The 16658-nt window shown below is 49.4% G+C and overlaps 1 pseudogene; it reads left to right on the forward strand.

Moving 5' to 3' along the window:
• Window positions 1–6335: 6335 nt before the first annotated feature.
• LOC116104733 overlaps window positions 6336–16658 on the forward strand; it is an 11848-nt pseudogene continuing 1525 nt past the window's right edge.

Here is a 16658-nt window from a genome sequence, read left to right on the forward strand (position 1 = left end):
GGTGGACAGCAGCACGGAGGACTAGGGTGGACAGCAGCACGGAGGACTAGGGTGGACAGCACACAGAGGACTACGGTGGACAGCACTCCGAGGACTAGGGTGGACAGCACTCCGAGGACTAGGGTGGACAGCACTCCGAGGACTAGGGTGGACAGCACTCCGAGGACTAGGGTGGACAGCACTCCGAGGACTAGGGTGGACAGCACACCGAGGACTACGGTGGACAGCACTCTGAGGACTAGGGTGGACAGCACTCCGAGGACTAGGGTGGACAGCACTCCGAGGACTAGGGTGGACAGCAGCACGGAGGACTAGGGTGGACAGCACTCTGAGGACTAGGGTGAACAGCACACTGAGGACTAGGGTGGACAGCACTCCAAGGACTAGGGTGGACAGCAGCACGGAGGACTAGGGTGGACAGCACACCGAGGACTACAGTGGACAGCACTCTGAGGACTAGGGTGAACAGCACACTGAGGACTAGAGTGGACAGCACTCCGAGGACTAGGGTGGACAGCACTCCGAGGACTAGGGTGGACAGCAGCATGGAGGACTACAGTGGACAGCACACCGAGGACTACAGTGGACAGCAGCACGGAGGACTAGGGTGGACAGCAGCACGGAGGACTAGGGTGGACAGCACTCCGAGGACTAGGGTGGACAGCACTCCGAGGACTAGGGTGGACAGCAGCATGGAGGACTAGGGTGGACAGCACTCCGAGGACTACAGTGGACAGCACACCGAGGACTACAGTGGACAGCAGCACGGAGGACTAGGGTGGACAGCACACCGAGGACTACAGTGGACAGCACTCTGAGGACTAGGGTGAACAGCACACCGAGGACTAGGGTGGACAGCACTCTGAGGACTAGGGTGAACAGCACACCGAGGACTAGGGTGGACAGCACTGCTTGCTTCCATGGTGATGAATACAGACTTGCTAGGGCAGGGAGCTCTATCCCTGCAGGTTGTAATTTGGCTTCCTGTGTTGTTTTGAGAAGCACTAACTGGCTCTGCTGAAATGTAAGATCAGGGATATGACATCATGAGGACATGGAAGTCCATGTGTTCTCTTTCAGGACAGAATCAGTTGTTTTTACTGGAAAAGACAAAGAACCCTTGATAACCCCAACCCTAAGTCCTGGTGAGGTAAGGACCTAAGACACACACATGTTGATACGTGTGTGGACCTTGAAGACTGACGGAGATGCAAGGTGATCATGCTACCTGAGGAGAGAAGACTGGACCAACCTCCACGAAAAGGAGAGGGCTCTGTTGTGGTCCAGATTCATAGAAATACAGTAATTCCTTCCCAGAAACAGTGATACATATGTACAGGAGGACATTCCTGAGTACAACACTGAGGGCCTGGGGAGGTACCGATGCATACCCTTCTATTTTCCATATGTGTGTACCTAGGGACACCCTTCAGCAGCGAAACAACAAAGGTAAAGTGCCAAGAGAAGGCCTTAACTTGGCATTTTCTATAAACACTTCTCAAGCCCTGGGAGTTCAGAAGACGGGCATCCGTGATATGAAGATAGAAGCCATAAAAAAAGGGAGAGCAGGCTGGTCAGAAGGCTTAGGAGTTAAGAGTACTTACTGCTCCTCTAGAGGACCTGAGCTCAGCTCCTAGAACAGTGGAGTTTCCTGGACAGTGTTCTATAATCTACCCTGCCTGTTATGGCCACTGGAATAAGCTCCTGGCTGACCATTCCCTGACTGTCCATGTCCTAGTCAGAGTTCTATTGCTGTGAAGAGACACCATGACCAAAGCAACTCTTCTTATGTAGGCAAACATTTCATTAGGGCTGGCTCACAGTTTCAGAGGTTTAGTCCTCATAGTGAGAAGCATGGCAACATCCAAGCAAACATGGTGCTGGAGAAGGAGCTGAGAGTTCTACATCTTGATCTAAAGACAGCCAGCAGGAAAGTCTCATCTGCACTGGGAAGAGCCTGAACATAGGAGGGGACCTCAAAGCCCACCCTCTCAATAACACACTTCCTCCAACAAGGCCACGCCTCCTTTATAGGCCAAGCATTCAAACACATGAGTCTATGGAGGCCAAACCTGTTCAAACTAGTCCACATTAGGCATATCTCCACACTGAGACACCAACTGAAGTACAGCATCATGGTCCTTGGCCATAGCAGAGTGGGTTGGAACAAAGTATCTCTGAAGGGTTTCAATGATATCACCCTGTGACCCTGCTTCCATGTTGTGCCTTAACCGCGTGACTCTAGGATGAGACCACCGAAGCCAATGGATGCCCACTCTGCTTGTGTTGGCTGAATATCAAGGAGGGAGACAAGCACACAGCTGAACTGTGTCTCTCCAAACCCAGGACCTCAGAAAGTTACTGCATTTGATGGCAGAGGCTCTGGAGAGTTGAGTAAGTTAAAAATGAGGTCTTTGGAGGGGCTACCTATGGCTGAGGTCCTTATAAAGCCAGCACATGGGACAACATCTTACACAGAGTGATGAATGGGAAGACACACAGAGCTGATGGCATCTACCAGCCAAGGAGAGGCTTCCTGAAAAACTAGCCCGAAGACACACTGACCTTGGATCTCCAACTTTCCCCCAAGCACCCAGTGTGGGATGCTTTGTCCAAGTGCCCTAGGAAACTGATGTCGGCATCTGGAGAGGGCAGCTGAGAGTGGACCTGAGGCTGCAAGTACCAGTTCCCCTAGTTAGCCAGAGGTTGTTTTGTTTTGGGGGTTTTTGTTGGTGGTGTTTTTTCTCACAGAACTGGTGCTTTCAGTCCTCAGCATCCCCACCACTGGCTCCCAACTCTACAGCAATTCCGCTGAGCCCCAGCCAAGTCGGCCAGGTCTGCGGGAACCAAAACACTAAGCACAGCTCCAAACAATGGTGACATTTACTTCCCTCATACTCAGTCTCAGAGTCTCCCACCACTAGAGGAACGTATTAGTCAGAAGTCCTTTGAAAGCTGACGCCATGTGGACCTGGAACTCTCAGAACAAGGCATGATTGTGCTCTCAGAGACAGCAGTCCCCTCCCCGCCCCCTCCCCCCAGTGCCTGTAAGCCCACACCTACCTGCCTGCAGTCAGGAACAGACCACATGAGCTCTCAGGGCTATTTCAAGGAAGTGTGCCTGACTCTCAGTCTTGGTTAATCAGCATGCAATGCCACACAGCTCTCTCTCTCTCCAGATCTTGCTATTTCCTGCAGCCATGACTGAGGGTCAAAGTTTTGAGATGCTCAGGACATGATTTTGTACTGGGGAAAACACTCGATCTCTTTCCCCAAAATCCACTCTACCAAAGTCAAAAGGAAGATGCTTGTAACATGTGGAAGAGCACTGGGGTTCTCTTCTCCCACAAACTCATCAGGAGGATTCCTATCCATACGCCCCAACAGTCAACACCCCCTGCCTCATTTTCCAGCTGCTGCTAAAGAGCATGTGCTGGACTATCCCATTCCACAGGTCTATGGTTGGATGTTGTAGCGATGTTAGAAATTGTCCCTGAGTGCTCACAGTCCTTTTGCTGGGTGTCTCTGTCTTTACAGTCCAAAAGTCTGCACATGTCCACAGATCACATCTAAAGAAGCCATTCTAAATGTCTCACTTGCATATGAGAACACCACCATGACTCTGGTTCTCAGGGCCCTGAGACAAAAGACCTTACTTACAAGAAGGGAAGGCAGATGGTAACAAGCAGAAAGAACCCTATATTTACATCAATATTGAGCAGCCATTACACCTGGCAGAGATCAACAAGAAGTGAAAGAAGTAACCATTTTAGGAGATATGGTAACACTGTAACCGTTTAAGGAGGAGATCTGGTAACAATATAACCGTTCAAGGAGGCGATCTGGTAACAATGTAGCAAGTAGATCATGTGGTGTGATGATGGGATATCTGGTAACAATGTAGCAAGTAGACCATGTGGCATAATGATGGGATTTCACCAAAGGAATACTCAAAAGGCAGATGCAGAAACAGTAGAAAAGTGGTTAACTCTGAAGTGTCTGCCACTCAAGCATGAGGCCCTGAGTTCAGAACCCATGTAAAAAAAGCCAGGCATGGTGGCCCCCCATCTGTAATTCCATCACCAAGAAGTTAGATGTGGAAGGACCATGACTATTATTGACCAGTCAGTGTTGTCCATCCGCGACCTCCAAATTCCATGAGGATACTCTGAAAAAGAAGGTGGGGAATGATTGAGATAGCCAACCTAGGCTCTCTACAAGTATACATGTAAATATCTCTGTCTCTGTCACTGTCTATCCATCACCTCTTCCCTCTAACATACACACACACTCACACACACACACTCACATGCACACACTCACACACACACAGAGGCTTATGGCTAGCAGGTAAGCAGTAAGCACATGTCTCCAAGACTGACAACTTGAGGTCAGTTCTCAGAACTAACTCCTTCAACGTGTTCTCTGCCCTTAGCACATACACCAACTAAATAAAACTTTAAGATGCATGTGTTTAACAGAGATGAAATAACTGAGATGACAGGATGATCAGAAGCTGGGCCTACCATTCGTAAAGAGGCACAGAGCATTGGTGTGTAGTACGCAAACACAGCCATGCTCACAGAAAGACTTTTTTTCCCCACTGTCTCCCACTCTAAGTCCCTTCCCTTCTCCTCTGAGAGAATGGAACCCCCATCCTGGCTATCCCCCTACCCTGGCCACATCAAGTCTCTCTAAAGCTAGGTGCTTCTCCTACGGAGGCAAAACAGCTGAATTAGGGGAACCAATTCTACAGACCAGCAAAGCTTTAGTGACAGCTCACACTCCAGTTGTTTGAGACCCAGCTAAAGACTAAGCCTCACAGCTATATACGTGAGGATGGTGGGGAGCTGGGTCCAGCCCGTGTATGTTCTTTGGTTGGTGCTTCAGACTCAGAGCCCTGAGAGTCCAGGTTAATTGACTCTGTCAGTCTTTCTGTAGAGTTCCTATCTCCTTCAGGGCGCTCAATCCTTCTCCCAACTCTTCCATAAGAATCCCAAGTTCCATCCACTGTTTGGCTGTGGGTGTCTGCATCTGTCTGAGTCAGCTGCTGGATGGAGCCTCTCAGAGGACAGCCATGCTAGACTCCTGTCAGCAAGGGTGCAGACTTCTTTACAACAGGGGGCCAAGCTAAAGCATGAGTTCTATGCAGCAGATCTGTTGACTTCCTAAGTGATGTAAGAACCTCACCATATCCCTAGAGTGGTCATTCCTCCTTTAAAAAGAAAACAGTAGATACTGTGTGACTCTTCAACGACAACTTGACTAGACCAACACCAGACTTGGTATTCCTCTGACAGTATTTGGGATGAACTTAACATTTACATAGAGGGTTATTGTAAAGCATAGAGCATCAATAATGTGGTGAAGGGCCTGACCAGGCAGAGACTGGCCATCCCCCAGAAGAGGAAGTGCTGTTGCCTGACTGTCTTCAGCTGAGTCACCCACCTCTTCCTGCCACTGGGCTTGAACTACACAATCAACTGTCTTGGGGCTCAGGTTTTCACAGTGCCAAGGATGTTCCTGGGTCTACATGCCACATCATCTGGACATCTGTGGCCTCTCAGTCTCCACATTTATGAAATCCAACTCTTTATAAGATGGGTGGATGGACAGATAAATGATTGACCGACAGATTATAGGTAAGTAGCTGATAGATACACTGCTAAATGGATGTTCCATCTGTTGATGGATAAAAGTAGGTAGGCAGAGAAACAGATGAATAGATAGAAGAATACATATTAGATATCTTATGGATAGGCAGAAAAATAGCCAGCTTAGAGGACAGATACATAGATGACTGACAGATAGCACATGCAAATCACACCCCAGAACTGCCATCAGAGTAATGTGTCCCAGATGGTTGAGGGGTCCTAGGCTGTGTCAGGCATTTGAGGAGCATTTCTAGGGACATGTTGGGGATGGTAACCGTGGCTCAGGAGATAAATTACGCAAACTCATCAATGACCAGTATCTTGGCTGGGAAGTTATGGCGAAGACTCAAGGGAATCACCCTTGCTTTATGATGAGATGCCTCTACCCTTGACTGATGGGCCCTTGTTTATTTATTTAGTCTTTGTAAATGGCCTGACCCCAGGCAATCACTTCACCACTGAGTTGAATCCCCAGCCACCTATTTTACTTTTATTCTGAGGTAGGGTCTCTCTAAAATGTCTAAGTTGGCCTTAGACTCACTATGTCGTCCATGCTGGCCTTGAACTTGTGATCCTCCTGTTTCAGCCTTCCAAGTAGCTAGGCTTACAGGCCTGCACCATCAGGAATAACTTGCACGGGCCTTTATATAGCCCTGCTTTTATGTCTGCACAGAGTGGGCGATGGCTTCCCGAGTAACCGTATCCTTCAGAGCTCTCACTCTCCTGATGCTTCAGCTTGTGAGAGCCGGCCTTGCCCATCTTGAGAATAGCTTCCCCCACACAGGTCAGCTGCAGCTGTTGTGGAGCAAGAGAGAAAGAGGGAAACTATTCTTTGAAAATAGGCAAACCATTCCCAATTCACAGGAAGAGATGGCATCAAATCTGATGGTTAGTAACTGTATGTAAACTGTACGTAGTCATCAAGAAATGTCTCACGACATGCACATGGTCACACTGCACACCACCAGCATGCCTAAGATTTGAAAGTTGGGCGGAAGCCAGTATTACACTGGCAGGGCACAGAGGACCTCAAGTTCACAGCAGGTGGGAGAGCAAACCGAATAGCCAATCCCTGAAGAGTAAGCAGTGCTGGGAAAACAGTAAGAGTGCTTTCCCAACAGGTGAAGCAGCACTTGGGATTCGACCCCACCACCCTGCATCTAGGTACTTATCTAAAAGGGAAAAAAGTCTGTCTCTTCAGGGCCCCAGATAAATGCTTGTTTCCCTTCCTCTCAGACACTCAACCCTGAAATCACACTCACGAACAACCACACATCTGTCAGCCTGTGCTCCATCAACCAAGGCATAGCTTCAGGATGCTTTGGGGTGTGTGTGTGTGTGTGTGTGTGTGTGTGTGTGTGTGTGTGTGTGTATGTGTGTGTGTGTGTGTGTGTGTACTCCAGTGCATATGTGTGGTATGTGCATGCATGTGCAGGCCACCATTCTACTTTGTCTTTGAGGCAGCATCTCTCACTGGCGTGAAACTCACCAAGTCGGTTTGGTAGGATGGCTGGCAGGCAAGCCCAGGGCCCAGCTCCCCCAGATGTGGCAAGCCCAGCGCTCAGCACAGCTTGCCCAGAGCTGGGATTGTAAGCACACATCACCACTTCCAGCTCTCTTCTGTTGGTTCTAGGAACTGAATTTAGGTCTTCGTGCGTGTGTAGTAAGCACATTATGACTGAGCCCCCAACCCCTTCTTTGTGTATTTTTCTCTCCAAGATCAAGAGCCCCACCCAGATGCTGCATCAGAGGGACATCTGCCAAGATACAGGAGCCACAGGAGCCAAGTGCACTAGTCCTTGGTTTGCATATTTCCACAGAAGTATCTGCCCCATACTTCCCTCTCCTCCACTAAAATAAGCAAATGCATATTTTGTGGTGGCAGGACTGTAGAGAAAATGGTAAGAATTCAAAACCAAACCCTTTGCTTGCCATCCCAGGATGCAACAGTGCAAGCTCCCATCCAGGCTGCTTCTGTGGTGGCCTACGGGGCAGACACAGACCCAGGTACTGTCTGTTCTTGCCTGTGTGGCTTGTTATTTCCTACTGGTGTGAAGACAGCAGCGAAAGAAAATTCTCCCAATGTATCTTCAGTAATTCTTCCAGAAGAGTCTAAAAAAGCTCAGGGTCCAATGTTCCTATCTGCACTCTGAAGGTAGAGATAATGGATGATCAGGGAGTTATTCTAAGAAAGACTCTGGTACAATGTAGTGATCCCCGTTTCTCTGACTGACATCAACAACATCTGAGGCAGGATGTCAGGGCAATTAGCTAAGTTCATAGTCAGGACCTGCAAACTGAGCTCCCACTCCCTGCCCTCTCCCCCTCCCGCCCTCTTTCTCTCCCTTCCCCTTCCCCTTCTTCTTTCTCTGACTGTCTCTGTCTCTGCCTCTGTCTGTCTCTTTCTCTGTCTCTCTCTCTGTCTCTCTCTCTGTGTCTCTGTGTCTCTGTGTCTCTGTCTCTCTGTCTCTCTGTCTCTCTCTGTCTCTGTCTGTCTGTCTCTTTCTGTCTCTCTCTCTGTCTCTCTGTGTCTGTCTCTCTGTCTCTCTGTCTCTCTGTCTCTCTGTCTCTCTCTCTCTCTCTCTCTCTCTCTCTTTCTCTCTCTCTCTTTCCCCCTCCCTTTCCCTCTCCTTAGACATACTACATTTTAATCTCTCTATCTTATCCACCAACCCTGTGCCACCCTCATCCATTGGTCACCATGAGGGCTGCAATCCTGATTGGCCAGCTGTACTCTGCTGTCTGCCAATGTCAACCGTGGCTTGGCCTAGCAGCTCCCAAAGGCACCAGGTCAGACAGGTTCACAGAATGTCAGGGATAAGTAAGGTTGTTTAAGGTGAAGTTTGATCTGAGATTAATCTACTTAGTGTGGAAATAAATGTCATGTTATGAGGTCCACTTAACATCCCCGGGCACCATGGAATCTTATTTTCAGTTTCCACAGAAGGCAGACGTAAGGAAATGAGCTAGCGTAGCCTGCCTGCTAAGAACAACTGTAAGCACTGTGTAAAGGCAGGGCACCGACGCTCCCTGCAGAGCTGTTTGACTGTGCATCTTTCCACAGGGTGGCTGTCAATTGCCACATGTACCCTGTGAGATGGCTCAGTGGGTAACCGCATCTGCCACCAGGACCAAGGGCCTGAGTTTAATCCCTGGGATTTACATACTAGAGGTGAAAACACCAATTCCCTAAAGCTGTCCTCTGACCTCTATACGCATGTCACGGCTTGTACACACACACACACACACACACACACACACACTCACACACACACACTCATACATACACACACACACACTCATGCACACACACTCACACACACACACACTCACACACACTTCCTATATACACTAGTAATAAATAAAATACTTTTATTTATTAGCACACTTGAGTATTTTTCAGCTTGTGAGAGCAGTCCCTCCCAAGTGTGAGCAGGCTCTGTTCTGTGCACTGCTTTACAGTTTGTTTTTTCTTTTTCCAGTGGAGCTCAGTCATCTCTGCAGGGCAGGAAACGTATCCACAGATTTGCTCTTTTTGACTTGGAGAACAGAGACTCCTTCTATGTGTGAGTCTCTATACATGGCTCATGTAACTGTTGCTCTGTGGGTAGACCTGTTCTTCCATGTTGTGTGAACTCGCGACCAGATCCTTGTATACTACTGTGTCCTAGAATAAATGCTTGGAAAAGGAGAACCAGAAAGACAAGGTTACTTTCAGCTCCTCATACTTGGGAGTGATATGGCACATTTTCAGTAATGTTTGAGTAAGCCACATATTCTCACACTATGAGCTGACCAGGGGACCAGGGTCACACACATGACCCCCAGGGGAACATCTTGCTTAAAGCTGGTACAGATATCTGGGTCCCTCCCAGACTGCCGACTCAGTGGGTCCAGGCTGGGCCTCCATGTATCTCTGACTAGATGCCGCTGCTGAGAGCCAGGCTGCCACATTTTGGGAATACTTCAGCCAGACCTTAGCAGTGCCTTCAGAGAGCAGGTAACAGCCTGATCCCTGGATCTGCAGGGAACTGGGGCTTGGGGGTCAGGTCCCCAGGCCCACTCTCGTCAGGTATACAGAAAGATGAGCCCCTCAAGAGGAGCTGCCCAGGCCATCACCCACTGGAAATCCTTCCTGAATTTTTTGGCCCTCATTTGTCCTTTTCAGGGGATGACCTGGTACTTCAGAGCCCCTTTTTAATGGTGCCTAAGACATAACAGTTGCCACCACCCCTAAAGTCTCAGCCCCCAGTACCATGTTAATTTGAAGATAATATTGCCCAATGATATGAAGATGATATGAATGGGAAGCCCACATTCCTGGACTTCCCTGAACCCCTGAACTTGGTGCCTTGATGTCATCACTCAGACCAGCCAAGCCTCACTGTTTGATTAGCCCCTGCTGGGATCTGGGATGTCTCTGTTCTCAGGTGTGACATTTTAAACTACAGGACAGGATCCCCAGGGTAGGGAGGGTATGCAATATTATCCACCCTCTTAGGACCAGGAGCAAGAAGGATACATAATGCCATCCACTCTCCTCAGGACACAGCCTGTATGGCATTTACTTTCAGGACACTGGCCAAGTGTGGCTGGCAGCAACTGATCCAGGGTAACTGTGTGTGTAAGTCTCCCTCATGTGATATAAGAGCCAGAGGTATGAGTCATCTGAGCTCAAGGCCCATATTCAGGCTTGGGGACGCTCTCTCTCCTTTTTTTAAGATCTAACCTTTCAGTCCTTGAGGTTCTTGGTGTCTTCATTTAGTAAGCAGTATACCCATCCATTAGAAGTCACACAGGGGCACAAACCTCCAGGGACTGTGACACACAGGGTCTCCTTGATCCTGGAAAATACATGTCTTAACTCTGTTTCTCAGGAGCAGGCGAGGCCCAGAACAAGTCTGGTAGCTGACAGTAGGATATCATTCCAGGGGTCTGTCTCACCAGCTGGAGCCTCGTGGTCATGACCAGAGTTCAGAAGTGCAGGGAGTAGGGTTCAAAGCCAGCTTTGGTGGCTTTGGTGGGACTTTGAAAAAGTCCCAGGGACCCAGGCCTTTCTGTTGCTTGGCTGTATTGTCTTGCATTCTGCATGGCTGTGGGTGTGGAGGGCCCAATAAGGAGCAACTAGGATTCCTAAGCCTTGCTATGTGTTGAACAGCAATGACGAGGATCTGTAAGGACCTGTGGGCTGAGCTGGGTGCGGATACGGAAGACAGGTCCTCCTCGGGTTCAAGGGGACAGATGACAGGCCTAAGGCAGGGTTAAACTGCTTGCTAATGTGATGAGGGTGGTGGGTGACAGAGCTGGGATTCCTGGCTTACTCTGTCTTCAGAGCTACTTGAAAGTTCTGGGACAGTTGTCAATCCCTATTAGCTCCTTCCGTCCCCACGCACAGAGATGGCACGGGGCACTAATGATTGGCATTTCATGTTTGTGTCACTCAAGGACTTACTGCTCTTGTCACAAGGTTTGGGGACCCTTCTCTTCCCACAGTGGTGGAGCGAGTATTTCCAGAAGCAACAGGCTCGCAGATGGAGACAGTGACAATGCCACGCTCCCTGTGAAGTGATTATCCAAGGAAGAGAAATGAAACCTGGAGGGGACCGTCAGCACCTTCGCTCACAGTCTCCAGGTCCTGAGGCAGCACGCTGCTCACAGAAGACACCACTGTGACAGGCAGGACAAGCTCAGTCCCTGGGTCTAACTGCAGGTGGAGCTGGGATTTTTCTGGACTCTCTTTTGTCTCCAGGAGCCCTCAAGCATGAACAGCAAGAGTGTACCCCAGAAGCATATCCTGAAACTGGGGCTGGCTTTTACACTTCAGCCCAGGAAGCCTAATGGGGTTGCTGACCTCATCCCTGAGACTTGAAGGTCATAGGCTAGCCAGAAGGCCTCCAAGGCTAGCCCAGATCTAGGCCCAGGAGCCAGGAAAGATGTGAGAAGAGAAGAGACAGCACCTTGGTGGAACCATGAAAACCAACAGCAGAACAACCGGTCTGTGAGAGAATGCAGGATCCTGCCCAAACCCATCTTCAGAATCTTTCTATATTCTAGAAGGGATGTCGAGTCTGAGGGCCTGAGCCTGAGCAGACCCTAAGGTAGGGCTCACAGGCCTGAGCAGAGGCAAGGGGTCCCTTAGCTGTAATACCAATAAGCTTGGGAATAGCAGTAGATGATGGGAGGGGAGCCCAGCCTGAGGTGTATGTCTTAACAGCTGTTGTTTATTGAGAGGAAACTGAATAGTGTCCAGTAACAGTGTTGGGGAGCACGGAAACCTCTCAGCCTTGCAAAGGAAGCTTTGGTGGGTGAATTACCAAACTGGCATGTTCAAGTCCTGCCCCAGGAGTCCGTTGACAGCAGCTCAGATGTCACCTCACGGGGACACCCATCTCTGCAGCTATGACAACTTAGAACAAAACGAGAATTTGATGGCTTGGCTATAGCCCGGATCCATGTAAAGAGAGAGTGGTGTGGGCACACAGAGAGAAGGACTGGAACACTACAACTGGATCCACAAATGCTTAAACAAGGGGCTACCTTCCTAAGAGCTGCAGGATTACCTTGCCTGCACACATCAACATGCAGAGCTAGAAGAGAATGAACTCCCATGGTTCTAAGCCCTGAAGACTCTGAGACAGTGAGTATACAACCTTCATTTTCCAGATGAGCACAGTGAGAGCAGAACTGGACATTTGACAGGGAGCTGGGAGGGGACCAGAGGGCAAGTCACACTCTGCCCAGCTTCACAGAGGTTCTACTCCATGCCCCTCTTTGAGGTCCTCTATCCAACCTGCAATGGGAATTACTTTCTGCAGGACCAACAACCACTCACAAGGAACAACTGGGAGGAGAGGCACTGGAGACTCCCAGGCTGCTGAGCCTCTGGTCACATGCTGCTGGCAGCCGTGGGCTCACATGGTGCCAAGTGCTCGATTGAGTGGTTGGCATGCCTGGCATCCTGGTTACTCTCTGTGGACTCGGGTGAGTCACAGAGAAAGCGTCATTGTTGCTCACGTCAGGGCCACACCAAGGCACCGACCCAGGGACACAGGAGCCCCTAATATAGACACATGCAAGTAGTTCTTGTCAGCAACTCAGGCCCGGGGATCACCCTGGGAAGTCATGTGCGCTCGCTTGTCACCCACCCAGCGTGCCAAGGTGTCCTTTACAGGACACCACAGAAACCAAAGCAGGCACCATGGCAGAAAGCCCAGAGCTGTCCTTTCCTATAACTGCAGCCAAAGAACATGGGGCGGGGGTGGAGAGGCAAGAGACAGGGGCTGACCCTGGGGTGGGGGGTAGGGGTGCTGCTGCTTCTTCGTGTGTGTGTGTGTGTGTGTGTGTGTGTGTGTGTGTGTGTGTGTGTGTGCACTCGATCGTGTTTATGGGTGGATGGATCCATATGGTGGTCAGGTGCTGGCTGCTCAACAGGAACCACAAGGAAGGCAAGAATGGACCAACAATGAGATGACCTGACCTTTCTGTTCAGGTTCAGGGCTGGTACCCTGGGGAGGGAGACTGTCTCAGGCTGCGCTGTTTTGTGTGGAGTGTGCTGGTACCCTGGGGAGGGAGACTGTCTCAGGCTGTGCTGTTTTGTGTGGAGTGTGCTGCCCCCTAGAGGACAAGCAGCCAGGGCACTTTGGAAATGGAAAGGAACCCCAGTTGCCCTTAGGTGATTTGAGGCTCTAGACTTCAACAAGGAAGGGTAGATGGGGTGCAGTGCAAAGGATGCAGTTCCAAGGGAGACTGGGGTACAGCAGTAGCATGTAGAGTACAGGGAAAAGGGATGGGGTGTAAGAATGGAAGGAGTACAGGAAGGGGAATGGGATTCAGGGGAAGGTGGGGTGCATAGATGATGGGGTTCAGGGAGGAGGATGAAGAATAGGGAGATTGTTCGATGTGGTGGGTTATAGGGTGTTGGGAATAATTGGATTCAACGAGCAATGGGGTACAGGGGAGAGGATGGGCTGCCGGGCTGGAGGTGGGTTCTGTACCACAGTGAGGAAAAGGCAATATAGTGCCGTGACTCTGCACACACAACAGACGCCCTTCTGTGTCATTCAACACAAACTACCACTTTCTGGCCTCTGGAGCTCCAGGTGCTTTCTGGCTCTGTATGTTAAGAGACGTGGGTGGTCTACTCCTGATCTCTGTGACCTTCACCAGGGATGGATTTACCTCTGCAATGTAAGTGGTCTTCAAAAACGGAACACATGTATAAAATAAATAAAATAAATCTTAAAAAAAAATGGAACACACGGTGAATTGAGGGTAAATTTCCCTTTGTGGCATTTCCATGCGTGGTGTGGCTATAGCTGTTGGGTCAGGTGTGGCTCTTGACCTGCCAAGAAGAGCAGCCACTCCAGGGCTGCCAGGGACTAGGACATGGCTTTTCCATCAGGGCTTCCAGAAGGAGCCATCCTTTGATAATGATTGGCTCAGCCTAGTGAGACCCACGCCAAACATCTGACCTCCAAAAAAAGTGATGGCTCTCATTAGTAAGATAGCAATCATTTGTGGCTCATTAATGCAAGGAGGTATCAAGGGAGACATCTTCATTCCACACTTCTGGGAGTGGAGAGGCTTGTAGACAGGAGGGAGACATGGGGAAAGACAGACCGTAGGTGCCAGCACTAGTTATCAGTAATCACAGAGGTGTGCCGAGTTAAACTCCTTCCAGCTTATCTCCTATGGTTGCATCAAGGACCGCCTGTGCACGGGGTGCCTGCAGGCATGCATCCAATTAGCCAGCGATCCCTTGTTTGGATATTCTTGGGGAGGAAAGGGTTTATTTCCTCTTATAATTGTAGTTCATTACGGAGGGAGGCCAGGGCAGGAACTCAAGGTGGGAAGGGAAGCCAGAGAGAAATGCTGCTCATTGGCTGGCTCTCCATAGCCTGCTCTGCCTGCTTTAAAACAAACAAACAAACCAACAAAAAATAAAATTAAAATAAAAATAAAAAACCAGCCTAGGGTCGGCACTAACCCACAGGGAGCTGTGCAATCCCACTTGTATCCTTAATTAGATCGCCCCAAAGGCGATCTGATGGGGGCTTTTTATCAATTGAGGTTGACACAATGACCTTCATGATGACCTCAGCTTGTGAAGAATTAACAGGAAACTAACCAGCACAAATGGATCACAAAAACTAAAGGGAGACATGGAAGCAAGAGGCTGCTAGGCAGAAGAGAGGATTCATTAGGAATGGGAGGGGTATAGAAGAATGAATACTTTTAAGTATTTCACAAATGTGTCTAAAATTTTTAAAAAACAACTTTTCAATAAAAACCAAACAAGAAGAGGAAAGCGGAGGTGATTCTCTATGGGATGGAGACCTCCAGGTTAACGAAGTTAATGAAGACCTGCCCGCCTTTGACTGGCTTTTTCCTTGAGCACCCCTAACACTCTTTCGGCAAGAAGAAACTAGGCACGACAAAAGCTGAGAGACCCAGAAGTATTCATATCAGCCACCTTTATGACATAAAATCAACATGCCCACGAATGTTTCAATACGTCTCGATTCCCTGAGCAAGGCGTACTCCGCAACGCATCGGTCATCTTTCTTTCTCGAACTAGGACCTTGGAGTGAGCATGCTCAGTAGTGTGCATCTCAAACTGAGCATGCTCAGGAATGTGCCCCGTAGCAAACCATTTTCCAAGAGTTGTGTCAGCTCCCAAAGTTTCCAATAATCCTTTGTTGGGAAGGAAACAGCTTTGGCAATGACTCCATTGCTCTCTTTCCTTGCTGGGGGGCGGAGAGAAGGGAACTTCTCGCCATAACTTCTTGGATAAGCTTGGTTTGGCTTTGCCCTCAACAAGAGAAAAACCCATTGGTTTAGTTATAAATGCAGCATGCACAGCACTCATCTTGTGCAATCTTTTCTCCAGAAATAGCAAGAGGAAAGAATAAAAGCGTGTGATTTTTATCTCCTTTTATGTGCATTCAAAAAATACCAGGAGCCCATGAACAATTAATCAGATATTTCCTGGGGCAGCCGGGAAGAAGCATGTGGAGGAGGCGGGTAAATATGGAAGAGGAGGGCGCTTTCACAGTGTTCCTTTTTGATGTATTTTTGAACCCTGTGAATATGTTACCTATTCAAAAATTTTTATTAATTTTTTTTTTAAATAACAGGTTAAACAAGTTTCTCCAGGCCATACCCAGTAGATTCCAGACCTTGAGCTGACACGCTCTGAGATAGGCCTCTGCTGATTTCTCCACTGCCCCATTCCTGCCCTTTGGATGCGCCATAGCAAGAGCAGTGTGGGCAGTAGAAGCTGGTGTCCATGGAGTGTGCCTCAGAACCGCTCTGTGCTGTTATTGCACACACCACCACTCCACTGTCATTCCCACTCCCTGGAGGAACCACATAGGCACAGAGGTGGGGTGAAGCTGAATCTGGGTTGAGATAAAAGTCAGCTAGGCAGGGCATTGGGCTCACTCAGTGGCCTGTTGACATCCTAAGGCCGCTGTACAAGTCGGGATTTCCTCCAGAAATCTATTCTTTACTGTCTGGGAACTGGAAGCATCAACAGTCTTGGAAAGGTGGGGCCTCTCTTGCCTCATCTGGTTCCCCATTGCTGCAGACCCTTCTGCCTGGTCCCTCGTTGCTGAAGACCCCTCTGCCTGGTTTCTCATTGATGCAGACCCCTCTACCTGGTTCCTCATTGATGCAGACCCCTCTGCAGACCCCTCTGCCTGGTTTCTCATTGATGCCGACCCCTCTACCTGGTCCCTCATTGATGCAGACCCCTCTGCCTGGTTTCTCATTGCTGCAGACCCCTCTGCCTGGTCCCTCACTGCTGCAGACCACTCTGCCTGGTTTCTCATTGCTGCAGACCCCTCTGCCTGGTTTCTCATTGCTGCAGACCCGTCTGCTTTGTTTCTCATTGCTGCAGACCCCTCTGCCTGGTTCCTCATTGATGCAGACCCCTCTGCAGACCCCTCTGCCTGGTTTCTCATTGCTGCAGACCCGTCTGCTTTGTTTCTCATTGATGCAGAC

The sequence above is a fragment of the Mastomys coucha genome, unplaced genomic scaffold (genome assembly GCF_008632895.1).
Source record: "Mastomys coucha isolate ucsf_1 unplaced genomic scaffold, UCSF_Mcou_1 pScaffold22, whole genome shotgun sequence".
Taxonomy (NCBI): Eukaryota; Metazoa; Chordata; class Mammalia; order Rodentia; family Muridae; genus Mastomys; species Mastomys coucha.